At 39.1% G+C, this 24,930-nt stretch overlaps 1 long non-coding RNA gene and 1 pseudogene across 1 annotated transcript; one reads left to right on the top strand and one right to left on the bottom strand.

Annotated features, from left to right (window-relative positions):
* On the bottom strand, positions 1 to 20,785 carry LOC114678156 (uncharacterized). Its single transcript, XR_013417873.1, has 4 exons — positions 15,012 to 20,785; positions 14,706 to 14,835; positions 483 to 606; positions 1 to 159 (listed from the first exon to the last, which is right to left on the bottom strand). It is a non-coding gene; the product is annotated as an uncharacterized LOC114678156 (long non-coding RNA).
* A 2,645-nt stretch (positions 20,786 to 23,430) lies between these two features.
* LOC106998331 (heterogeneous nuclear ribonucleoprotein A3 pseudogene) lies at positions 23,431 to 24,774 on the top strand (annotated as a pseudogene).
* The last annotated feature ends 156 nt before the right edge of the window (positions 24,775 to 24,930 follow it).

Below are 24,930 nucleotides of genomic sequence, written 5' to 3'. Positions count from 1 at the left end.
TTTATTTTCTGTATATTTTTTTAATCCTCAGATTTAATTTTTACAAGACCAGCTCATAAATATCTTCCATCTCCTTATTCCCACCAATCGTCCTGCCCTTCTTCCCAAACACAAAACCCAGGGAGCTTTCTTCTTTCTTTGATAACTATGAATTTGTTGCTAAAGGAAAGGAAAGAATGCAAAAAAAAAAAACTAGTAAGTGAAGAGAATACATCTTTTCCAAATTGTTACAATTAAAGTTCTTATTGAGATATGATGACAACATTACTAGAAATATGCGTGCATATAAATTCGTAGGTAATATATGTTGTATATAATATGTTATACGCTGGGTGCAGTGGCCTATATCTGTAATCCCACTGCTTTGGGAGGCCAAGACAAGAGGATCTCTTGAGGCCAGGAGTTTGAGACTACCCTGTGCAATATAGGGAGACCCTGTCTCTATGAAAAAATTAAAATTAGCTGAGTGTGGTGGTGCATACCTGTAGTCCTAGTGACTGGGGAGGCTGAAGCAGGAGGATTGCTTAAGCCCAGGAGTTGGAGGCTGCAGAGAGCTACAATTGAGCTGCTGCAGTCCAGCCTGGGTGGCAGAGCAGGACCCTGTCTCTAAAAAGAAATAATAACAATAATAAAATATAAATATATATAATATGTTATATATAATACATACATATTTATATACATATATACATATTTAAATTTGAGTTAACTTACCGCTTTCAATAGATGTTCATTCCCCAAGAAAACTTACAGAGTTTAAGATATCAGTTCAAACTTCTTGGTACAATCTTTTAAAAGAACCATTGATCTAAAATATCCTTCAAAGGTTTGTCTAATGCCCCATTTCAGCTCCCTGAGAAGCATGGAAATTGCATGCAGAACATTTATTAGGCGGTGCTTTCAAGATCAGTGACTGGAGGGGAGGGAGGAAACCAGCATTGGGAAGAGGAAGGAGTTGGGTCACAATGCAGGGAGACAATGGCTTCAGCTACTCCTACTGACTCTTCAGAGTTGTTCCTGTTAAGGCTGAAGGGACCAAGCCTTTATACCGCTGCATCAACCAGACACCCTAGTCATTAGACGCAAGCTGCCTTGGGGATAGGAAGGCGACCTTGGTAAAGAGTCAGCAAGTTCAGCAAGAGTCTGCAGCCAAGGGCAAGTCCCAGAAAGGGACTCAGCTGGGTGCTGTCCACAGCCAACACTCCTACAGCTGGGGTAATTTGTCCTTCTGTAATATATAATAACATAATAACAGAGGGCTTCTGATAAGCACACCACACTACACTTAAGTTCTAAGAAAGTCTCCAAACTGGCATTAATTACATCTGAATTAATGTAAGCATGGTGACCTTAAGCAAGTCACTTAATGCTATGGGGTTCATTTCCCTTATATATCACATGAGGCAGGATAGATCTCAGGTTTCTTCAACCCTAGAGGTCTAGATATGGCCAAATTTCTCATACTGTAGAGATGTGCTTTTATCGTCTCTATTTATACTTTCTATGCATATTTGGGGCTCTTTGAATAAACAACACATGCCATACATTTATGCTTACTTTATATGACCTGAATTAGTGGAGCCACTTGGAATGTCTGGGCATTCGAAGGAAAATTTATAGAAAGATATTTCTTTGTTTTAATGACATATTATTTACCATACCTTCAATTTATTTAATTCTAAGACAATTGGTAGGAATATGTAGGTCTTTCATTGTAGTGTTATTCTCATTAGAAAATAGGATTTTAAAAAATCTTTTTGAGGACACAGTCTCCATGAACATGTTGAGGGGAAAAAGCCAGGACTTCTGGTAGTACATCACCAGAATGTACTACCAGAACTGTACTGTGTCTGGTAGACACAGCCAGAATAATAATGAGAATAACAATGATATAATGCTCTTTATCAGTACCGTAAGAACTAAAGGAACATCCAGAGGAAATACAGGCTACTTCAGGAAACAGGCTGCTAAGATCATCTAACATCTCACAAAACAAACAAAGGCTTTGGATTTGTTAGATATTTCCAAGGCTTCCACTAATCAGAACTGTCAACAGCAGAGAAGGAGAAATAGGAGGATTCTGAACGTCTTAGAACTCTGGGTAGCAAATGAAATTGACAAAGCAATAGTGATGTTGAGTTTTCTGGAGTTGGTGTCAGTGCCTAGATTCTGTTCACCTTAACTCAAAGGGAAGGTCTTCTCTTTTCACTCCCTCTTATCAAAATGTATCTCTACATTGTCATATATTTTTAATGGCCGTATTCAGGGACATACAGGAGATAGGCTGAGAATAAATTGCACTACACACTAAGGTGCTCTGCCTTCTTCCTAGTGACCACTAGCCTTGGAGGAGATGTAGAGGCGAAGGCTTGGAATACAGACAAATACCTCACTGTGGTACTGAGCGTAGGCCATGCTTGGTCCCTAAGTGATTCAAGTCACCTACTCATATCCAAGAAACATTTCCAGAGATGAGAAAAAATGGCTCATTTCAATTGCCTGACTGACGGCATGGATGCAGTAAAAAGAGAACACTTTTGCACTACTGGTGGGAATGTAAACTGGTACGACTGTTATGGAAAACAGTGTGGAGATTCCTTAAAGAGCCAAAAGTAGATCTACTATTTGATGCAGCAATCCCACTATTGGCTATCGACCCAGAGGAAAAAGATACTTGCACATGCATGTTTCTAGCAGCACAATTTGCAATTGCAAAAACACAGAACCAGCCCAAATGCCCATTAATCAATGAGTTGATAAAGAAAATGTGGTATATGTATATATGTATATGTATGTGTATATATACATATATATATGTTTGTGTGTGTGTGTGTATACACCATGAAATACTACTCAACCATAAAAAGGAATGAAATAATGGCATTCACAGCAACCTGATGGAATTGGAGACTATTATTCAAAGTGAAGTAACTCAGGAAGGAAAACCAAACGTTGTATGTTCTCACTCATAAGAGGAAGCTAAGCTATGAGGACACGAAGGCATAAGAATGATACAGTAGACTTTGGGGACTCAGGGGAAAGGGTGAGAAGAGGGTGAGGGATAAAAACAACATATTGGGTACAGTGTATACTGTTCAGATGATGGATGCACCAAAATCTCAGAAATCATCACTAAAGAAGTTATTCACATAACCAAACACCAGTTGCTCCCTAAAAACCTGTTGAAATATAAAATAAATTAAAAATAAATAAATAAATGGTCCAACTGAGTCACTGGCCTGGGGAGTCTGCATAACACATGATACACCCTGCAGCATTATAATGCAGGAGAAAAATATTGCCACCTTCTTTCAGGGAGGATTTTTAAAAATGACACTGTGGGCCAGGCATGGTGGCTTACGCCTGTTATCCCAGCACTTTGGGAGGCTAAAGTGGGTGAATCACCTGAGGTCAGGACTTTGAGACCAGCCTGGCCAACATGGTGAGACCCTGTCTCTACTAAAAATACAAAAATTAGCCAGGCGTGGTGGTAGGCACCTGTAATCTCAGCTACTCGGGAGGCTGAGGCAGGAGAATTGCTAGAACCAGGGAGGCGGAGGTTGCAGTGAGCCAAGATGGCGCCATTGCACTCCAGCCTGGGTGACAACAGCAAGACTCATCTCAAAAAAAAAAAAAAAAGACACTGTGAAGTGCAGTGTGGACATATCTCACAATGACTTGGCTTATTGAATGAAAAATTTAACAAAGCAAGCAATCATCCAGGAAGGATGGAGAATGTGAGTTACCTATGAGATGGAAATGGCTCCTCTGCATTTGGAAGCCCATCCTCTCTTTTTGGCAAAGGTCAGGAAAGCCTTTCTGCTGGGAAATAACAAGCAAAAGATGTAGCAACACTAAGTCACAGTGAGCCCACCAAGGGCCCCAGGTGAGTGGGAGGGGTCTGAGCAGGTGTGCTGGGCTGAGCCGCCAGCCTCACCGGGCCTTGAGCTGGATGTTCCTCCACAGGCCCTTTCCCTGCCTTCAAGAGGGAGCCTGGCCAGGTGCAGTGGCTCACACCTATAATCCCAGGCCTTTGGGAGGCTGAGGCAAGAGGATTGCTATACCCCAGGAGTTTGAGACTAGCCTGGGCAACATGGTGAGCTATCTCTACAAAAAAAAAAGTAGTGGGGAGGGCCTGAGGTGAAAACAACTCTGAATTCTATGGCAGGTGCGCCCAATACAAGAATTAAGAAATATGTTTAATGGCATGCTATAAAAAATGCCACCTCACACCCATTAAGATGACTGCTATTAAAAATAATAATAACAGTATAAGCAAGGATGTGGAGAAGTTGGAACCCTTAGGCACTGATGGAATGTAACCAGTGTGGGCACTGTGGAAACAGTATGGTAAGTTCCTCCAAAAATTGAAAATGGAATTGTCACCTGATCTAGAAATTCCCCTTCTGGGTATATAACCCAAAAGAATTGAAGGCAGGGACCCGAACAGATATTAGTACACCCATGTTCACAGCAGCATTATTCACAAAAGTCAAAAGGTGGAATCTACCCAAGTGTACATCAGTGGGTGAATGGATAAACAAAAAGTGGTATATACACTAGAATCTTACTCAGCTTTTAAAAGGAAAAACCTCATGCATTCTACAACATGGATGAACCCCCGGAGGACATTACACTTAGTGATATAAGCCAGTCACAAAAATACAATACAGTGTTATTCCACTTATAGGAAGCACCTAGTGTAGTCAAATTCTTAGCGACACAGAGTGGAAGGGAGGTGACCAGCAGCTGATGAAGGGGAGAATGGACAGTTGTTTAATGAGTATAGAAATTCAGTGTGACAAAATGAAAAGGGTTCTGGAGATAGGTTTCACAGCAATGGGAATGTACTTAACACTAAACTGCACACTTCAACTTGGTTAAAATGGTAAATTTTATGTGTTATGTGTGTATTTGACTGTAAATGCCATGAAGTAATGATTTAAAAACCATTTAAAAATCATTACTTCATAGGAAAAATTGCCAACTGGTGCAGAGCTGAATGAGTCTTGCCACTCTAACCATTGGCTGGAGTCTGTGGTTAGAATCAATACCACATGGGGTTCCCTGGAGAACTTGTGCAAATCAGGAGGAACCCTGGGGAGCCCGTACCAGTCTGAGCAAGGCAGGATCGCCCAGTGATGAAGATAGTAGCTGATCAAGTTAGACAGCAGGGGTGATCCCAGCTCCAACATCCTGCTATGTTGCCCTGAGCAAATTACTCAGCTAGAGCTGAATTCTAATTGTGAAATGAGGTAATAACAGCTATTCCATGTAGGACTGCTGTGAGGATTAACTAAACACAAAGCACGAAGTGAAGAACAATGTAGAATGCGTTACTATTTGTGCCATGAAGCAGGGGGAAAAGATATATTCTCTCTAGATGTATGTATGTATATATATTCATATTTTTTGTTTATGTGTAAAACATCCCTGGTAGGTTATACAAGAAATGAAAAGCAGTCATTATTTCTCTGGGAGATGGTAACTCAGTAGATGGAAGGAAGGAAAGTTCTACTAAATATCTCTTATAATTTTTAAATTTTAAGCCATACAGATATAGTACGTATTCAAAATTAACTACTATGTCAAAAGACAAGATATATGGAGTACACATTATTCAATGTATATTAATTATTACAATGATAATTATCATGAGAACCATTATCCTTACACCTAAGTTTCTGAGCCAGATAGCACTCCTAGGTTTGTGTTTTGTTTTAATTTTAGATTCCGGGGGCACATGCGCTTGTTACGTGGGTATTACCTGTGTAATGATGTTGGGTTCCTAGTGTACCCATCACCCAAATATTGAACATTGTACCCAGTAGGTAATTTTTCAACCCTTACCTTCCTCCCACTCTACCCCCCTTGGAGTCCTGAGTCTACTTTCCCCATCTTTATGTTCATGTGCACCCCCTATTTAGTTCCCACTTGTAAGTGAAAACATATGATAAGTGATTTTCTGCTTCTGTATTAGTTCACCAGGATAATGGCCTCCAGCTCCATCCATGTTGCCGCAAAGGACATGATTTCATTCTTTTTTGTGGTTGTGTAGTATTCCATGGTATACACACACACACGTGTATATATATATACACACAACATATATATATATATTTTTTTAATCCAACCAACTGTTGGTGGACACTTAGATTGGTTTCACGGCTTTGCTATTGTAAACATCAGTCCTGTATGGAATACCTGTTATCACCTCATTTTACAACTAGAATTCAGCTCTAGCTGAGTAATTTACTCAGGAAAACAAAACAGGATGGTGGAGCTGGGATCACCCCCATGTCTAACTTGGTCAGCTATGATCTTCATCCCTAGGCTATCCTGCCTACCTTGGGCTGGTAAGAACTCCCTGGGTTCCTGCTGATTTGCATTTGCACAGGTTCTCTAAGTGTATCTAGCAAAAAGTTAAACCCCTGGGAGGAACCCTGGAATCTTTTCAGAATCTCCATGGCTTGTCCAGAACTCCCAAGACATCATCTACATCTACTATTCTATAATGCTACTCCCACTACTCTCAAAGAAAAAATCTAAGCAAGACAATACTGATGCCAACCAAACAAGAACACAAACTCAGGACACATAGACAAGGGGAAAGATGGGGATTGGGAAAGCAGGAAGGAGGAAAGAGAAGGGGACAAGGTGAAGGGAACAGACAGGAAATCGTCTGTAAATGTATACATGGGTATAACCCATTTTCCACTTTTGCTCCTTTTGCTCACCTAACTCCACTCACAGTCCCTTCCACCACACTGCTTCTGGTTAAACATTTGTGCTATACAAATTGAGTAGCAAATAGCCTAGATCCCTAAAGATTAATATTAAACAGCTTTATCAAACAAACCGAATCACATGATGCCAGGTCCTGGAGACAGAATATCCCTGCAGAAGCAGGTCTGTCCTGCTTCCCCAGTTGTCTGACCCTACCAAGGCAAAAAAAAAAAAAAAGCAGGCTCCCCATCTAGGTCTACCAGTGGTGACACACTAGTAGACTGTCCTCTGGGGTGAGCCAGCCTGTCTGCAAAACCCCACAAGCTCTTCAGAGAACACGACCACCTGACTAATGGCACCCTTTCCATGGCTTTCATTTCCAGATCTTGCCAGCATCCATTATCTGGTTTCCTTGTCACTGCCAGCACAAAAAGACACAAAAGTTACTGAACAGCATCACAGTCACAGCTCTAAGGGCAACATGAGCCAGACAGCTGCTTACGACGTATTCTCCTATACTACACAGACTGCCCTGTTGGACAGTAAGTTATTTAAGCCTATCTGCATTTTTATATCTTACCCTGTGCAGAACTATTGGTTCCGCTTGGGTGCACAGGAATATCGAGAAAGAAAAAGCATTGTGATGTTAGTATTGGGAGCATTCAGAGCCTCAAAGATTGATCAATAGAGACACTATATTGGATGCAAAATTCTTCCCTCACAGCCAAGTTGTCACTCATGATGTTTTTCAGTCCATATACTGTGCTAACCTAGTATTAATTCTCAAAGATTTATTTAATTATGGAGGATCAAGCCTTTCAAAAAATAATTAATTACAAAAGCTACTTAATATTCAGAGGTGTCACACAAGCAGATAACTGGCATTCTCTGTTGGTAGTTTAATTAGACAAGAAGATGCAAAAAGCTGTCACTTGAGGGTGGGGGCTGCAGGGGAGGGAAGTTCTGGTAAGCACTACCAGTTGGCCATCTGTACCAAACACAAAAGCCCCACTCTTCAGCTGGCCCCCCGAGAGCAAGCCCCACCACGTTTCCCATCTCATCCACTGGTAACTCCTTTCCGCAGCGCAGAGCTGGAAGGCAGAAGATATTCATGAACTGTAATTTCAAATTCGATGTTTCGTGGATGTGGAAGGTTGGGAAAAACAATCAATCACTTGGTACCTCAGTTTCTCCATCAGAAAAATACAATTCATAAATGTCATCCATCCATCTGCCTCCCAGAGCAACAGCTGCTGAACATGTTCTTTACAAATGGCCCGGAACATGCCAAGTAACAAAACAGGCCCCATGTTACACACTTTGATATAAATATGCTGGCAAGAAATAGAAAATCTTCTTAATTTTACCAAGCAATTGATTCTTGATTATTTCAGAGTTGATTTTTCAAGTTGTAGCTTTTCTGTGCCATTCCCCCGCCCCTATTTTTAAAAATCATCCTTGCCAATCTGTTCTCTAGATAATTCTCTTTCCTTTAGTATCTTCACAAGACAATAAGTAATAATAATAGCAACAATCACTACCACAGTTCATTGTATATTCATATTTAGTCCTTACAACTCACTGAGACCGGTATTATTATCACTTTATTTCTATTTTCCAGATGAAGAAACTTAAATTTAGAGAGCATAGGTGAGTTAATCAATGCCCCAACATTAAGTAGCAAAATTGGGATTAAAATTCAGGTCACTTTAAAACAATTCAGATCACTTTGATTCCAAATCCCATAAATCCCAAAAGATGACTTTTACCATTCTGTCGTAGAAGAGGAAAATAGATATCCAAGCGCGCGTACACACACACACACACACACACACACACACACACACACACACACACACAGGTCAGGATTTCTGCTGCTTAGCAATTATTATAAAATATGGGAACAATAGAAATGACTAAAATAAAATGTAAATGCAATGAGGTATCTTGGGTTGGCTCCTGGAACAGATCTGAATAAACCCTAAGTCAGGTTTTTTTTTTAAATTAATTCTAAGGAACTCTTGCCATCTCTACCCAAAACTATAAATACTATTTCCATTAGTAAGGTTAAAAGTTGATAATTGTTTAGTCTATTAGCATTGTTTTGAGTATTTAATGTAATGTCAAACCCATAAACTTTTTCCTAAGAGTCTTGTTAGGAAAAAAAAAACATTAATTTTGTATTTTCATGAGTTTTTTAACCTAAATAGCACAGACAGGTTGATGAAGTGAGAAAACAACCAGTACATTGAAAAGGGTTTATATTTAAGAAAAAAATTAAAATATTAATATATTGATACTGGTTTCATTTATCAAGTATAGGATCTCTAATTCCCTTCTTTAAATAAGTTAGTTTTATGTATTACATAGGTTTAGTTCATACATTATTGAATCAATTTGTTTTGAGTAAAATTAGATTTTGTTAGTAATTTTTAGTGAGCAATTAATTTCCAGAAAAAAACATATTAAAACAACATAGGTTTTAAAATACATAAATTTTCACATGAATAAAAAGACAAAGAAAATAAAATACATTCATATAAAACTACAGAGCCATTGAAAATTTATAATTTAATTTAAAATTTTCCAGTACATCTTTAAGCTTTTTGTTTGTTTGTTTTACTGTATTTCTCACCTATATACAGAATTTTGATGTAGCTATATACTATAGAATTCTATGTGATTTCCAGTTTCACTGTATTCTTGACTAAGCATTTTCAATTTTAACAATGGACTTAAATCTAAATGAATTATAAGGCAAAAGTTAGAACTACATAATGTCTCAGAACACTGAAATAATATCAAACCAAATATTAATAACTTTTCCTCACAAACCCTGCCAAAGTGTTGCACTAACAAAACAAAAAGTGAGGAACTGGCCTCAGATGGACACGTTCATATAACATACCAGAAAAAAACAAAAAAACAAAAAAAAACAGGGTCATTCAAATATTCTCAGCACCAGGTCCAAACATTAACTCAAGTCCACATATTCTTTAGAAAGCTCTATAGACATGGTACAGGGCTCATCTCAAGCTCACTTCTATAAATGCTGACTTTAATTTTTCCATCTTCTTTATTTACAAATGATAACAAGGTTAAAGATGTCTTAATCCTCCTCATTTTCAGGAACTGATTAGAGGCCCAGCCCCAGAAAATCTGACCCAGTTTCAAGTAATATTAAATTCCTTTTGAGCCTCATGCATTGATGGGTTCTATATGGAAAAGAGCCCCAAGTGGGAGATCCACCCAATTAGCCAACATTTCTCTTATCCACTACTAACCAAAGCTGGACCACACCTCATTGGTGTTCCGGATGTAGCCAAGCATAGCTGCATCTCCCTCTTAGTAGGCTCAAACCCAGGGAATGCCCAAAGCAGAACTGTCATCCCTCACAATTGATCTGTGCTTAAAATCTGGCATCAGGAGACATCTTTAGAAACTGAGAGAACTGTTCCAGTCATTTGGAAGAGCTCCTGACCCGTGCTTAGACTTAGGTTTTACTGGACTGAGGGTGACTTTTGCAGGACTGCTTTCAATTCCTTCAATTATCAATAGTCAGGTGAAAGATATAAAACTGCAACTTAGTAATGAAGAGCCTTGATAAGTTGTGTGACTTATGAAGAGCTAGTTGATGGATTTGATCACTGAATTCCCTGACTTCGTGATTTTAATAGCATTTGTACCAGGGTTCTTAATCCTAGGGGTCCATAGAGAGAAAGAGATTGAGGATGGGGGCAGGTGTCTGCAAATGCCTTGATGTGAAACTTAATATATATGTGCTTTTTTCTGGGTGCCAGACCCCTAATTTTCATTTTCGAAAAAATTCCTAACTCAAAAAAAAGTTAAATACCACTATATAACATCCACTATGTGGTAACAGAACCAAAGGGCTTCCCGACAGAGAGGAAAGTTTTTCAGATGATGTTACGGGTTGAATTGTGTTCCCCCAGCCCCAAATTCATAGGCTGAGTCCTAACCCCAGTACTTCAGAATGTGACCTTTTATGGGGATAGGGTGTTTACAGAATTCAGCTAAAATGAGATCATTATGGTGGGTCCTAATCCAGTACGACTGATGTTCTTTTAAGAAGAGGAATTTTCTGCACAGACAAGGCAGGTGAAAGACTACATGAAGACACAAAGAGCAGATGGCCTTCAATATACAAACAGCCAACAAACACATAAAAAAATGCTGAACATTACTAATCATCAGGGAAATGCAAATTAAAACCACAACGAGATACCACCTTACTCCTGCAAGAATGGTCATAATTAAAAAATCAAAAAACAATAGATGTTGGTGTGGATGTGGTGAAAAGGGAACACTTTTAGACTGCTGATGAGTATGTAAATTAGTACAACCACTGTGGAAAACAGTATGGAGATTCCTTGAAGAACTAAAAGTAGAACTACCATTCAATCCAGCAATCCCACTACCGGGTATCTACCCAAAGGAACAGGAGTCACTCCATGAAAAAGACACCTACACATGCATGTTTACAGCAGCACAATTTACAATTGCAGAGACATGGAGCCAACCTAAGTGCCCACTGACCAACGAGTAGATAGAGAAAACGTCGCATATATACACCATGGAATACTACTCAGCCATAAAAAGAAATGAACTAATGTATTTTGAAGCACCTTGGATAGAGCTGGAGGCCATTACACTAAGTGAAGTAATTCAGGAATGGAAAACCAAACATTGTATGTTCTCACTTATAAGTGGGAGCTAAGCTATGATAACACAAAGCCATAAGAATGATATAATGGACTTTGGAAACTTGGGGGTGAGAGAAGGTTAAAGAGGGTGAGAGAAGACTACATATTAGGTACAGTGTACACTGCTCGGGTGATGGGTGCGCTAAAATCTCAGAAATCACCACTAAAGAACTCATCCATGTAACCAAAAACTACCTGTACCCCCAAAACTATTAAAATAATAAAAAAGAAGATGGCCTTCAGAACAAATCTGCCAACACCATGATCTTGGACTTCTAGCCTCCAGAGCTGTTAGAAAATAAATTTGTCATTTAATCAACTCAGTTTGTAGTACTTTATTATGGCATCCCTAGCAAATTAATACAGATGCTTAGTATATTCATTTTTGAATGCATAGAATTCTGCTCAGGAAAACCTGAAAAGATTATTTGCAAGTGGAAAGTCTCCAGTGTTCACGTTTTGTTTTGTTTTTTTCATATACAAGGTCATAAAATTTGAAAAATTAAGTATGTTCACCTTCTTAAATAATCCATTTCTAGAAAGAATAAAGGACATAAAAATTATTTTTGCTCAACTCCCTTAAGAATCACTGAAGGAACAGAATCATAAATTGTGAGCCAGCATCTCATACGCTCTATATTCTATACTCCTTTCTTTTTCTTTCCATGTATCTTCTCTGAGCTCTGTTGAAAAACACACTGTGTTTAAAATGTTATTTATTTTTTAAATAAAGCCATATGTGGTTATTATTAACACATTTTTAAATATAGGTAAGCAAACAAAATAAAAAGAACTCCCCGCTATCCAGAGGTAAAAATTGTTAATATTTGTTACCATATTTTTATTGCTGTCAGATCTCAACCTAATATTTTCCACAAAACTATGAATGGTAATTTGAACTTGTCTTATCCAAATAAACAAGCTCATTATACACATTGCTTAATAATATATGAAATGTAAAGCTGTCAGAATTATTTTGAAAAATCATTAGTGAATGCTCATAAAGAATGTAAACAATAATGATACTATATTGTCTACTTACAAATTTGCTAAGATCTTATATTAAGTGTTCTTATCACAAAAAATAATCAAGAGGGTAGGAGGAAACTTTTTGAGATGACGCAGATGGGTATGTCATGGGTATGTTTATGGCATAAATTGTGGTGATGGTTTCATAGGTGTATTTTTTGTTGTTGTTTTTGAGACAGTCCTGCTCTGTCACCTAGGCTGGAGTGCAGCGGTGCGATCTCGACTCACTGCAACCTCTACCTCTCAGGTTCAAACATTTCTCATGCCTGAGCCTCCCCAGTAGCTGGGACGACAGGTGTGCGCCACCACACCTGGCTAATTTTTGTATTTTTAAGTACAGATGGGGTTTCACCATGTTGCCCAGGCTTGTCTCAAACTCCCAACCTCAAGGGATCTGCCCTCGCCTCCCAAAGTGCCGGGATTACAGGCATGAGCCACCATGCCCAGTCCCACAGGTGTATTCTTATATGTACAGCTTATACCCCAATAAAGTGATTTTTAAAAAAGAAAAGAATGTGAATATTAATTACTTATAGAGATTATGTTTTATCAAACAAAAGACTTACATAAGAAGATCACATCTGAATTGAGACACATTGTTATTTACATTCATAATGGAAATAACAAAATTAATCATATTAGGTCTTATAAAAAATTATTACTTTGACCACTAATCTTGCACATGCATAAAACTCTACTGATCAAGGAAAATACTGGAACATTTGAAGATAATATCAAGTGGCACTATCATTGAACTGAGGTGGGCAAATCTGAAAGCATGCAGGCATGAAGGCACCCACATCCACACAGCAAATAATTAGGCAGTCCCTGAGAAATGGAGAAAACAAATAACTCCTAAAGGAAATGAGAGAAATTATTCATTATGATTAAAAGGGAATTAAATCAGGGCAAACAGAAGTAACTCAAAGGAAGGGAAATGAATAGCCAACAAAATATGTGATTGAAATATTAGAAACAAAGTGAATTCACACAGGAACACAGCAAATCAAATACCGCATGTTCTCACTTATAAGTTATAAACATTGAGTCTACATGGATGTGAATATGGCAACAATAAACACTGGGGACTACTAGAGCAAAGAGGAAGGGAAGCAAGGCGAGGATTGAAAGACTAACTATTGGGTACTATGCTCAGTGCCTGGGTGATGGGATCAAGTGTACCCCAAATCTCAGCATCATGCAATATACACCCAGGTAACAAACCTGCATATGTATGCCCTGACTCTAAAATAAAAGCTGAAATTATTAAAAAGAGAAATATTAGAAACAATCTCCTAAGGAAAACTATGTAAGAGCTATGACTCAAACATGGAAAACAGAGGAACTTAATGTCTACTTAGCCTATTTTCTGAAATAATTCTGATTTTTCAGTAATTTCCATGTTAGTCTCTCATTGACCTCTGCTTCTAGAAGCTGGTGTAGCACTCTGGTTTAAAACTAGGCAAATCTGATCTATTTTGTGAACAATTTTAAATTGAAATGTACATGTTAAGCTTTCCTCTACATTTGTATACACTGCCAGTAAGGAAATGAATTGGCACCATATTTTGAGGGCTCTTCCAAAGTTTTTCATTCACATACTTTCTATTGCAAGAATTTACTTCAGAGATTTTATCCACAAATTTCTTGACCAAGACACAGTAAATATAAATACAATTGACCCTTGAACAATGCAGTGGTGAGGGTTGCTGACTCCCCCATGCAAAAATTCGTATATAACTTTTGATTTGCCAAAAAACCTACTGTTGACCAGAGCTTTACTGATACTATTAACAATTGATTAAAACATATTTTGTATTTCACATGTATATACACTATGTTTTTACAATAAAGTAAACTAGAGAAAAGAAAATGTTATTAAGAAAATCGGCCGGGTGCAGTGGCTCATGCCTGTAATCCCAGCCCTTTGGGAGGCTGAGGTGGGCAGATTATCTGAGGTCAGGAGTTCAAGACCAGCCTGACCAACATGGTGAAACCCCCGTCTCTACTAAAAATACAAAATTAGCCAGGCGTGGTGGTGCATGTCTGTAATCCCAGCTACTCAGGAAGCTGAGGCAAGAGGATCACTTGAATCCGGGAGGTGGATGTTACAGTGAGCTGAGATCATGCCATTGCACTCCAGCCTGGGCAAAAAGAGTGAAACTCTCCTTCACAAAACAAAAACAAAGAAAGACAGAAAATCAAGAAGAAAGAAAATATATTTACTGTTTATTAAGTGGAAGTGCATCATCATAATCGTCTTCATCCTCATCATCTTCGTGTTGAGTAGGCTGAGGAAGGCGAGGAGGGGTTGGTCTTACTGTCTCATGGGTCGCAGAAGTGGAAGACAATCTGCCTATAAGTGGATGCACAGAGTTCAAATCTGTGTTGTTCAAGAGTTAACTATACAATAGGCTGGGCGCAGTGGCTCACACCTATAATCCCAGCAGTTTGGGAAGCCAAGACAGGTATATTTGAGGTGTATTTGGAATTTGAACCAGCCTGGGCAACATGGCAAAACCCCATACCTACCAATAAATACAAAAATTAGCAGGGTGTGGTGGCGCACGTTTGTGGTCTCAGCTACTCAAAGGCCAAGGTGAGAGGATCTCTTGAGCCTAGAAGGCAGAGGTTGCAGTGAGTCGAGATCATGTCACTACACTCCAACCTGGGTGACAGAGTGATACCTCATCTCAAAAAAAAAAAAAAAGAAAGAGAAAAGAGTTAACTGTACAGTAATCACATTGCAGCAGTTTGTCTTGGAACAAAAATATAGAACTAGGGCCAGGTGGCTCATGACTGTAATCCTAGCACTTTGGGAGGCTGAGGTGGGAGGATCACTTGAGACCAGGAATTCAAGACCAACCTGACCAACAGAGCAAGACCCCATCTCTTTAAAAAATAATAATAATAAAACTTTAAAATCTAGAACCAATCAAATGAGCATCTAGAAATAGCTAGTAAAATAAACAATGATATAGTTATAGAACATACTACTGTATACAGTAAAGACTAGTAGATTTTTATGTAGGGATGTAAAAATAGGTCTAAAATTTGATGCTAATTAACAAAATAATTAATTGCAGAATATTACATTCAGTATTATCTCATGTCTCTATGGAGGAGGTGTTTTAAGGGATATTCTCTATTTTTGTGCATATGTAGAAACTTTCTAAAAGGATACACAAGAAACTGTTTGGAAGAGGTCTTACTGTGTGAGAAGGCCTCTGGTGGCCTTCTTAATGTTTTGCCAAAATTATGTATTACTTTCGTAAGTGAGAAACCTACATCTAGTTTATTTTTAACTTCCAAATGACAGGAAGTAATTCTTTTATGACATTTGTTTAGTAATTTTTAAACATTTCACACATGGCCTATTGTAGACTTTGGTTGCTGAGTTTGTATTTGCCTACATCATCCCTAATGCCATAATCATCCCTAATTATGTCATTATCTAGGTAGAACCTTCTTACAGAACTATGGGTTTTATGAAACTGAACGTTCTTATGCAATTCTTGGCAATTCTGTTTAGGTCTTTCTAAAATGTATGAGCCCACTTAACCAGTATCTTGCCTTTTTTTGAGAGAGAGAAAGACCAAGAAGAAAAAGAAAGAGAGAAGGGATGAGAGCGAGGGAGGAAGAGAAGAAAAAGATAAAAATACAGATAGAAAGATGGATGGACGGAAGGAAAGAGGAAGGAAAGGGAGAAGGAAGAAAGAAAGACGAGAAGGAAGGAAGGAAGGAGAGAAGGAGGAAGGAATTTTTGATTAACTAAAAACTTTAAATTCTTTCATAAATATAAAATGAAATTAAAAGTCAAACAGCAGTTTGAGAAAAATATTTCCAACATAAATAAGAGATAAGCAATTTTATCCTTAATTAATAAAGAGCTACTACAAATCAATTTTTAAAGAAGTCTAACAACTCAATGGAAAAATAGCCTAAAGGTATAATTTCATTAGGAGAATACATGTAAAAAGATAATAACATATAAACAAATCTTCATCCTCTCTAGTTATCAAAGAAAATCAAGTTAAAACAATTATATACAGTTTAACTATCAGATTAGCAAGGCTTTTTAAATATAAGACCCAATATTGGTAAGAGTTCAGAAAATCAGGAACTTTTATTCACAGCTAGTAGATTAAAAGCATCCTAATCTTCCTGGGAGTCAATTTATAAATATATGTTTTAAAATCCTCTAAAAGTACATCATTTTAGATGCTAAAAATCTACTAGGAATTTATCCAAGGATATTGCTTATCGTAGGATGCATATATCAGAGCATTTATATAAGCATTGGTAATTAAAGTTTAAAATAAAAAAGGCAACCAATCAGAATTCCAATAAAGGAGCACAGATTAAGCAAATACATATTAGTTAAATAAATATATAAAATATTATCTTTTTTCCCACTTTTTTATAATGGACATAGTCCATTTTGTGTTGCTATAACAGAATGCCAAGACTGAGTAATTTACAAAGGAATGAAATGTATCTCTTACGTTTCTGGAAGCTGAGAAGTCCAAGATCGAGAGACCCGCATCTGGTGAGGGCCTTCTTGATGCATCATCCCAGGGCAGCAGGTGAAGAGCAAGAGAGCAGGCTCAAGAGCCAGAGAGTGAGAGGGGGTCAAACTTGCCTTTACAATAAAGCCTCTCTCACAATAATTGACCCACTCCTGCAATAATGACATTAATTCACTCATGAGGGCAGAGCCCTCAGGACCTCCTCATTTCTTAAAGGTCCTACTTCTCAACACTGTTGCACTGGGGATTGTTTCCAACACATGAACTTTGGGGACACATTTAAACCATAGCAGGCTTGTATTAATTGGGTAATTGGATATATTGTTAAATTTTTGCGGTAAAAATTAACACTTTCCTATTTTCCAGTGATAAAACTTCTTTCCAAAGAAGGCCTATGGGAGAGGGAATCTAATTAATGGAAGCTTCTGCTTTAGCATGATTCCTAAGAATTAAGGTTTTATAATAAATAAAAATACAATCAATAAGTCATTAATATCTGTCAAGCAAAACCAAATATAGAAACTGCAAATGCAGTGAAATTTCGTAGCTCAGAGGTTTGGTAATGAGATGTGAAGACCTCCACTTCCAGCAAAATTCTATGTGTCCACCCCTAGTTGGTAATTTGAAGAAAAAGCCACATCTGTGCAGTGACATAAATTTTACTCCAAATGAATCCTGTAAACTTGAAAGTTCTTAGATTTCATCAATAAAATTGCACTCCTGCAAGATTTGTAAGGTGGAAGAGACGAAGAAGACATTCTTTTTTTCTTGCTCTGGAAGCACTGGCAGATGAATATGTGAGTTTCACAGATATTTTTATGCGGTGGCCTCTTTTGTTTCCTTCCCATTGCAGCCCCTCAGCACTGAAGAAAGCTGTGAGGCCACCAGCCGCATTCCTGCAGGTTCTTGATTCTGAGCCACAACAGCTCTCTGCTTTTCTGTGGCAGTAAACCCAAAACTAATGTCAGTCCCCATGATTTTCACTCTTTCAGTCTTTCCCATGGTTTTATAAGCACCTCAATACCTGTATTAAATCTCTCCATATTTAAAATGCCTATAGGGGTTTTGTTTTCCTGACCGAACCCCACCTGATCCAGCCTGGTTACAGCCTGAAAGACTAATGTCACATCTCTGCACTAATGGCAGCTATCACAGTCTTGAAATGAAATGACATAAGTGATCTTGGAATTTTCTTTAAAATGCCTTTAGAGGTGCTTAAGAGGCTTCTTCATAATTCTGTAATTGATTTGGAAAGGACTTGGGAAATCACTCACAGAAAAGAAAAATGGACACATAAACATGAACATAAGGGATAGTTTCTTGAACATCATAGGATGTTTCCATGAACATAATAGGATATTTCCTTAGGCATTCTTAACCTGGAAGCAGAATAGTTGTTTAGTTGGAAAAAAACCCTTATAGACTCCCTCTAGAGAAGACCAACATCAAATCAAAGTCAATCATTCTGGGTTAGCAAAATGATCCATGCAGGGAAATACTCCTAAAACACCAGCTTCCCTCTGATCTGCTAACTCTCATGTCTTTCCACTACTTCATGGCTCTTTTCCAAAGGATTTGCACCTGTCCCAGTCACTTCACATCCTACTTCCTCCATGTGTTCCCTTTCCACCCAGTCACCCTAATTTCTTAGCATTTATTTAAATGTTCTAAGTGCTCCAGAAGCTAGACATACCAAGAACCCCATCCAGTATTATCAAAGAAGAATATATGCCACAGACATAAATTTTCAAATAAACTACAATGACAAAGTTTTAATTCCAAGTATTTTGAAGAAAATCTAACATGTGTTAAACTCATTTTTTAGGAAAAACATCTGAGACAATAGCACGTAGTTGAAAAAACGTATGGCTTATTCTTTGAAGACTTAAACTGAAGTCTGAAATCTGCCACCTGGGTGACCTTGGTTATGTAATTCAACTTCTCTGAAACTGCATTTTTCCTATGTAAAATAGTGACAATAATAATACAAGAAGCCACGCATACCCCAGAGGGCAGTGGTTCTCAAAGTGTGGCCCCAGCCAGCAGCAGCAGAGTCATGTGGGGAACTGTCAGGAAGACTGATTTGGGGCCCCACTTCAGACCTACTGAACCAAAAACTCAAGGTGGGAGGAGGTAGGGACAAGCAAGCAGCAACATGTGTTTTAACAACTTTCAGGTGATTCTGACGGATGCCGCCATATGGATTTTGCATTGATTTAATAAGACCATATAGTGTAAAGAATTGTAAATTCTAAAAAGCTACGCAAATAGGAGCTAGTAGCATTTTGACTATTAATTATTGTGCTATTGAATGCAGCACTGCTCAGAACGAAATGGCCTCAGACCATTGTGCTGAAGAGCCAGAGAGAATTCAAAAGAAACGATTCTGCTTTCAAGAGTTCTGTCCCCTCCCTCTGCTGTCAGCTGTCATTTCTCACCGAGGTCAGTGAGTCCTGCTGCTATCATCTGCTGCGTTATACACACAGTGGTTCTGAGCAACGGCCTGAGGGCAATTCTGTCTTTCCTACGGAATAAAGTCTCTAACTGTCTGCAGCTTCTAGCCTCCCTGATGACCCTTTTCCAACTCCTGTTCTGAATGTTTCAGGCCACCACCAGTCTGACCTCCGCGTAGGAGGAGATTTTATAGGATAATAACAAATACACACATCTTTTATATAGAAATATGTGTACATGTATAGCACCAAGCAGTGTCTGCTACCTTGTGCGTGCACAATAAGAATTTTCAGTTGAAGAAATGAATGTGTGTGTTCATATCTCACAAAAGTGTGAGTATACTGCATCACGACACAACGTGCGCATGTAAAAAAATCTTCACTTATATCCTCCAAATGTATTTTTTAAAATTTAAAAATTCAAAAAGTGTGAGGCTATGGACAATACATGGTTTCCCTCTGACATTTCCAACTCCTGTGGGTTACCATGAGACCAGAAAGTGTGGTTTAATCAAACAAGTCTATAAACACTTCTGGGAAAACAACACAAAGGGCAAGAGCTGATGGGAAGTCACTGGCATTGTCTCCCCAGGGAAAGTGCAGCATTTTATACATGTGCGGTAAAAGAGGAGAAAGCTCTCTGAAGCATTAAAAGCACTAAATAAATGAAGGTGCTGTTATTACTGATATGATTCCATCCCTGCTGGGTACAGCAGCTTTGCTTATGGAGTGTGGAGCCTGTGAGCTCCAGGCACAGGGCCTCTCCCACCCTGAGGTAGGGTCCCTTTGAGACTCTGCTCACTGGCTCGACTCCCAGGGCTGTCCTGTCCTGTCCTCTGCAAAGGGTGGCATCTCCCCTCACAGCCTGTCAGGGCAACCCACCTCCCAAGAGAAATGCTTGCTACTTGCCTCCGACCTTAGCTTACCTTCTGCCCCACCATCTGCTCGATTTCCATAGCTTTCATTCGAAGCTTTAGGACTACATGACTGCCTCTTCTAGGTCTATTGGCCATAGCCCCAAGCTTTACTCCCTGCCTCTACAACAAAGAATCTTCATTCCTGCCCCTGCCTTGGCCTCCCTATGGTGACCCTTGTGTCAGGTGAACCAGCACACCCAGGCCTGCACCCTCCATGGTGGCTAAGCACTCATCAGGCCACTTTCCTTAAATCAATAAATTGCCCATCGGCCAGGCCCATGTCCCCTGAGTACAGCCAGACCGAACCCCTAAGACAAGCCATCCCTGGCCTTCTGCTTACTATTAACTCTGTTGTGCAGCAGTCAGCAGACAGTGGGTGCTCAATTAATGTTGTTGTCTACATGAACCGGTAAAAGTTTAGAATGCTGATTCTCAACTAAAATCAGAAATCTGCTTGGGGAAAGCAAGTCAACACTCTCCTGAAATAGTGATGCAATCAGCAGAAATTTTTACTACATCAATCAAAAGGGCTCACAGCAAGTAGTCAGTGAACCAAGTAAAGTGACCTTCGCACCCCCTCCCACTCCTGCCCCACTCCATATTCTTGTTAGCTACTGTTGATTGATGGCTTCCAGGAAAAGATGATCCATCACTGTTCAGACTAGTGAAGCTTCTGCCACTACGTTCAGGTTAGTCCAGCATTTTGTGAAAGTGAGATGAAATATAAAGTCTGAAAAATGCCAACTCATGGGAAAAAAGGAAAACCTCAAAATAGCATGGTATTGCCGGAATTAATGAAATTAACATGGGTGGAAGACGGATAGATTTTTTTTTAAATATATGTAACAGTGTATGATATGTTACAAACATATCAGGAGGCCTGTGATAGGGCTTTCAATTTCATACTGGAAATTATTCACTACCAGAATAGTTACTGGGAAAATTCAGTGCCCAGGGCAAGTAACAGCTACCAATTAAATTGGGCTCTTAATCATATCAGGTACTGTGCTAGCTGCTTTACATATGTTATCCTATCCAATCCTTATTTCCATGAAAGGTATGATATGATTTGGCTCTGTCTCCTCACCCAAATCTCATGTTGAATTGTAATTCCCAATATGGGATGTAGGGCGTGGTGGGAGGTGATTTGATCATGGAGGTGGTTTCTAATATTAGCACCACCCCTCTAGTGCTATCTTGTGATAGAGTTCTCACCAGATCTGGTTGTTTGAAAGTGTATAGCACCTCCCCTTCACTCTGTCTTCCTCCTGTTCCAGCATGTAAGGCATGCCTACTTCCCCTTCACCTTCTGCCATAATTCTTAAGTTTCCTGAGGTCTCACCAGAAGCAGAAGCCTGTACAGCCCGCAGAACCATGAGCCAATTCAACCTCTTTTCTTTCTAAATTACCCAGTCATAGGTATGTCTTTATAGCAGCGTGAGAACGAACTAGTACAGCTAAAAATCTCTATTTTGCCAGTGAGGACTTGCTGTTGGTCACAGAGCTGATAAATGACAGAGTAAAATTTAACCCAGTGGCAGTCTAACTGCAAAGCCCATACCCTCACCATTCTATGTGCAGTTCTTCTCCCTATCTCCCAGATTTTCAGAAAGGAAGGATCAGGTTTAAATGATCCTGGCTACAAAAATGAGAGGGTGAGCCTGAAAACATATGTACTGGAAGTTGTGCGTGGGATGGGAGGGAGACAGCCTTGTTACTTGGTATGACAGTCAAAATGTGTCTAGACTGTAGAACACTCAGGAAAGACACAGAAATAGGCTTGAACAAATGAAAAGGCACATTGTGCTTCTGTTAGGAAAACTCAACATCATGAAAATGTCAGTTCTCCCTAAATGACTTTATGAATTTAACATAATCCCAATGAAAAAGACAGCCATACCTCATTTTATTACACTTCACCTCATTGCACTTCTCAGATACTGCACTTTTTACATCTTGAAGGTTTGTGGCATTTTTCCAATAGCATGTGCTCACTTCGTGCCTCTGTGTCACATTTTAGTAATTCTTGTAATATTTCAAAGAATTTTTTATTATTATATCCGTTAGGTGATCTGTGACCAGTGATCTTTGATGTTACTAATGTAATTGTTTTGGGGTGCCATGAACCTAGCCCATATAAGACAATGAACTTAATCAATAAATGTTGTGTATGTTTTGACTGCTCCACTGATCAGCCATTTCCCCATCTCTCTCCTTCCTCAGGCCTCCCATTGCCTTGAGACACAACAGTATTGAAATTAGACCAATTAACAACACTACAATGGCCTCTGAATGTTAAAGTAAAGGGAGAGTTGCACATCTCTCACTTCAAATCAAAAGCTAGAAACGATTAAGCTTAGTGAGGAAGGCATGTTGAAAGCCAAGACAGGCCAAAAGATAGGCCTCTGTTGCCAAACAGTTAGCCAGGTTGCGAACGCAAAGGAAAAGTTCTTGAAAGAAATTAAAAGTGTTACTCCAGTGTACACAGGAATAATAAGAATGTGAAACAGCCTTCTTGCTGATCTAGAGAAAGTTTTAGCTGTCTGTGTAGACAATCAAACCAGCCACAACATTTCCTTAAGCCAAGGCCTAATCCAGGACAAGGCTCTAACTCTCTTCAGTTCTACAAAGGCTGGGCTGGAAGAGGTGAGGAAGCTGGAGAAGAAAAGTTGGAAACTAGCAAAAGAGTAGAGGTTGATTCATGAGGCTTAAGGAAAGACATTGTCTCAATAACATAAAAGCGGAAAGTGAAGCAGCAAGTGCGAATCACAAACTGCAACAACTTATCCAGGAGATCTAGCCAAAATCATCGATGAAGGTAGCGACACTGAATAACACAATGCAAACGAAACAGATTTCCATTGGAAGAAAACACCATCTAGGACTTTTACAGCTAGAGACAGTAGTCAATGCTTGGCTTAAAAGTTTCAAAGGACAGGATGACTCGCTTGTTAGGAGCTAATACAGCAGGTTGAATTAGTAGGTTGAAGTTGAAGCATATTTACCATTCCAAAATCCTAGGGCCCTTACGAATGATGCTAAATATCTCAAAATGGAAGTAAAACCACTGCCAGGTCACCCCCAGCCCAACTCCAGCCATCGCAGTGGCCAGGGGGAGGAGGGCCATGATCCAAATGAACCAGAGCAGTTGAGAAAACTGTTTATTGGTGATCTGAGCTGTGAAACTACAGATGATAGTTTAAGAGAACATTTTGAGAAATGGGGCACACGGATAGATTGTGTGGTAATAAGAGACCCCCAAACCAAATGTTCCAGGGGCTTTGATTTTGTGACTTATTCTTGTGTTGAAGAGGTGGATGCAGCAATGTGTACTCAACCACACAAGGTTGATGGGAGTTCAGTGGAACCAAAGAGAGCTGTTTCTACAGAGGATTCTGTAAAGCCTGGTGTTCTAACAGTGAAGAAAATTTTTGTTGGTGGTATTAAAGAAGATATAGAAGAATATAATTTGAGAGACTACTTTGAAAAGTATGGCAAAATTGAAACCATAAGAAGTTATGGAAGATAGGCAGAGTGGAAAAAAGAGAAGATTTGCTTTTGTAACTTTAATGATCATGATACAGCTGATAAAATTGTTGTTCAGAAATACCATACTAATAATGGGCATAACTGAGAAGTGAAAAAGGCCCTTTCTAAACAAGAGATGCAGTCTGCTGGGTCACAGAGAGGTCGTGGAGGTGGATCTGTCAATTTTACGGGTTGTGGAGGAAACTCTGGAGATCTGGAGATAATTTTGGCTGTGGTGGAAACTTTGGTGGAAGAGGAGGCTAGAGGGGTGGAGAAGGTGGCAGCAGAGGTAGTTATGGAGGAGGTGATGGTGGATATAATGGACTTGGAGGTGAAGGTGGCAACTACCACAGTGGTCCTGGTTATAGTAGTAGAGGGGGCTAGGGTGGTGGTGGACCAGAATATGGAAACCAAGGTGGTCGATATGGTGGCGGTGGTGGAGGATATGATGGTCACAATGAAGGAGGAAATTTTGGTGGTGGGAACTATAGTGGTGGTGGGAACTATAATGATTTTGGAAATTAGAGTGGACAACAACAATCAAATTATGGACCCATAAAAGAGGGCAGTTTTGGTGGAAGAAGCTCGGGCAGTCCCTATGGTGGTGGTTATGGATCTGGTGTTGGAAGTGGTGGATATGGTAGCAGAAGGTTCTAAAAACAGCAGAAAAGGGCTACAGTTCTCAGCAAGAGAGAGAGTGAGGAGTTGTCAGGAAAGCTGCAGGTTACTTTGAGACAGTCACACCAAAAGCATTAGAGGAACTGTAAAAATCTGCCACAGAAGGAACAATGATCCATAGTCAGAAAAGTTACTGCAGCTTAAACAGGAAACCCTTCTTGTTCAGGACTGTCATAGCCACAGTTTGCACAAAGTGGAGCTATTGGTTAATGCAATGTAGTGTCAATTAGCTGTACATTCCTGAGGTCTTTTAGCTGTTGTAGCTTTGTCTTTGTCTTTTTCTTTTCATTACATCAGGTATATTGCCCTGTAAATTGTGGTAGTGGTAATGAGAATAAAAAATTAA

This window comes from Macaca mulatta, chromosome 5 (genome assembly GCF_049350105.2).
Source record: "Macaca mulatta isolate MMU2019108-1 chromosome 5, T2T-MMU8v2.0, whole genome shotgun sequence".
Classification (NCBI taxonomy): domain Eukaryota; kingdom Metazoa; phylum Chordata; class Mammalia; order Primates; family Cercopithecidae; genus Macaca; species Macaca mulatta.
The sequence above is the reverse complement of the archived record's forward strand: the minus strand, read 5'-3'. Positions and strand labels throughout refer to the sequence as shown.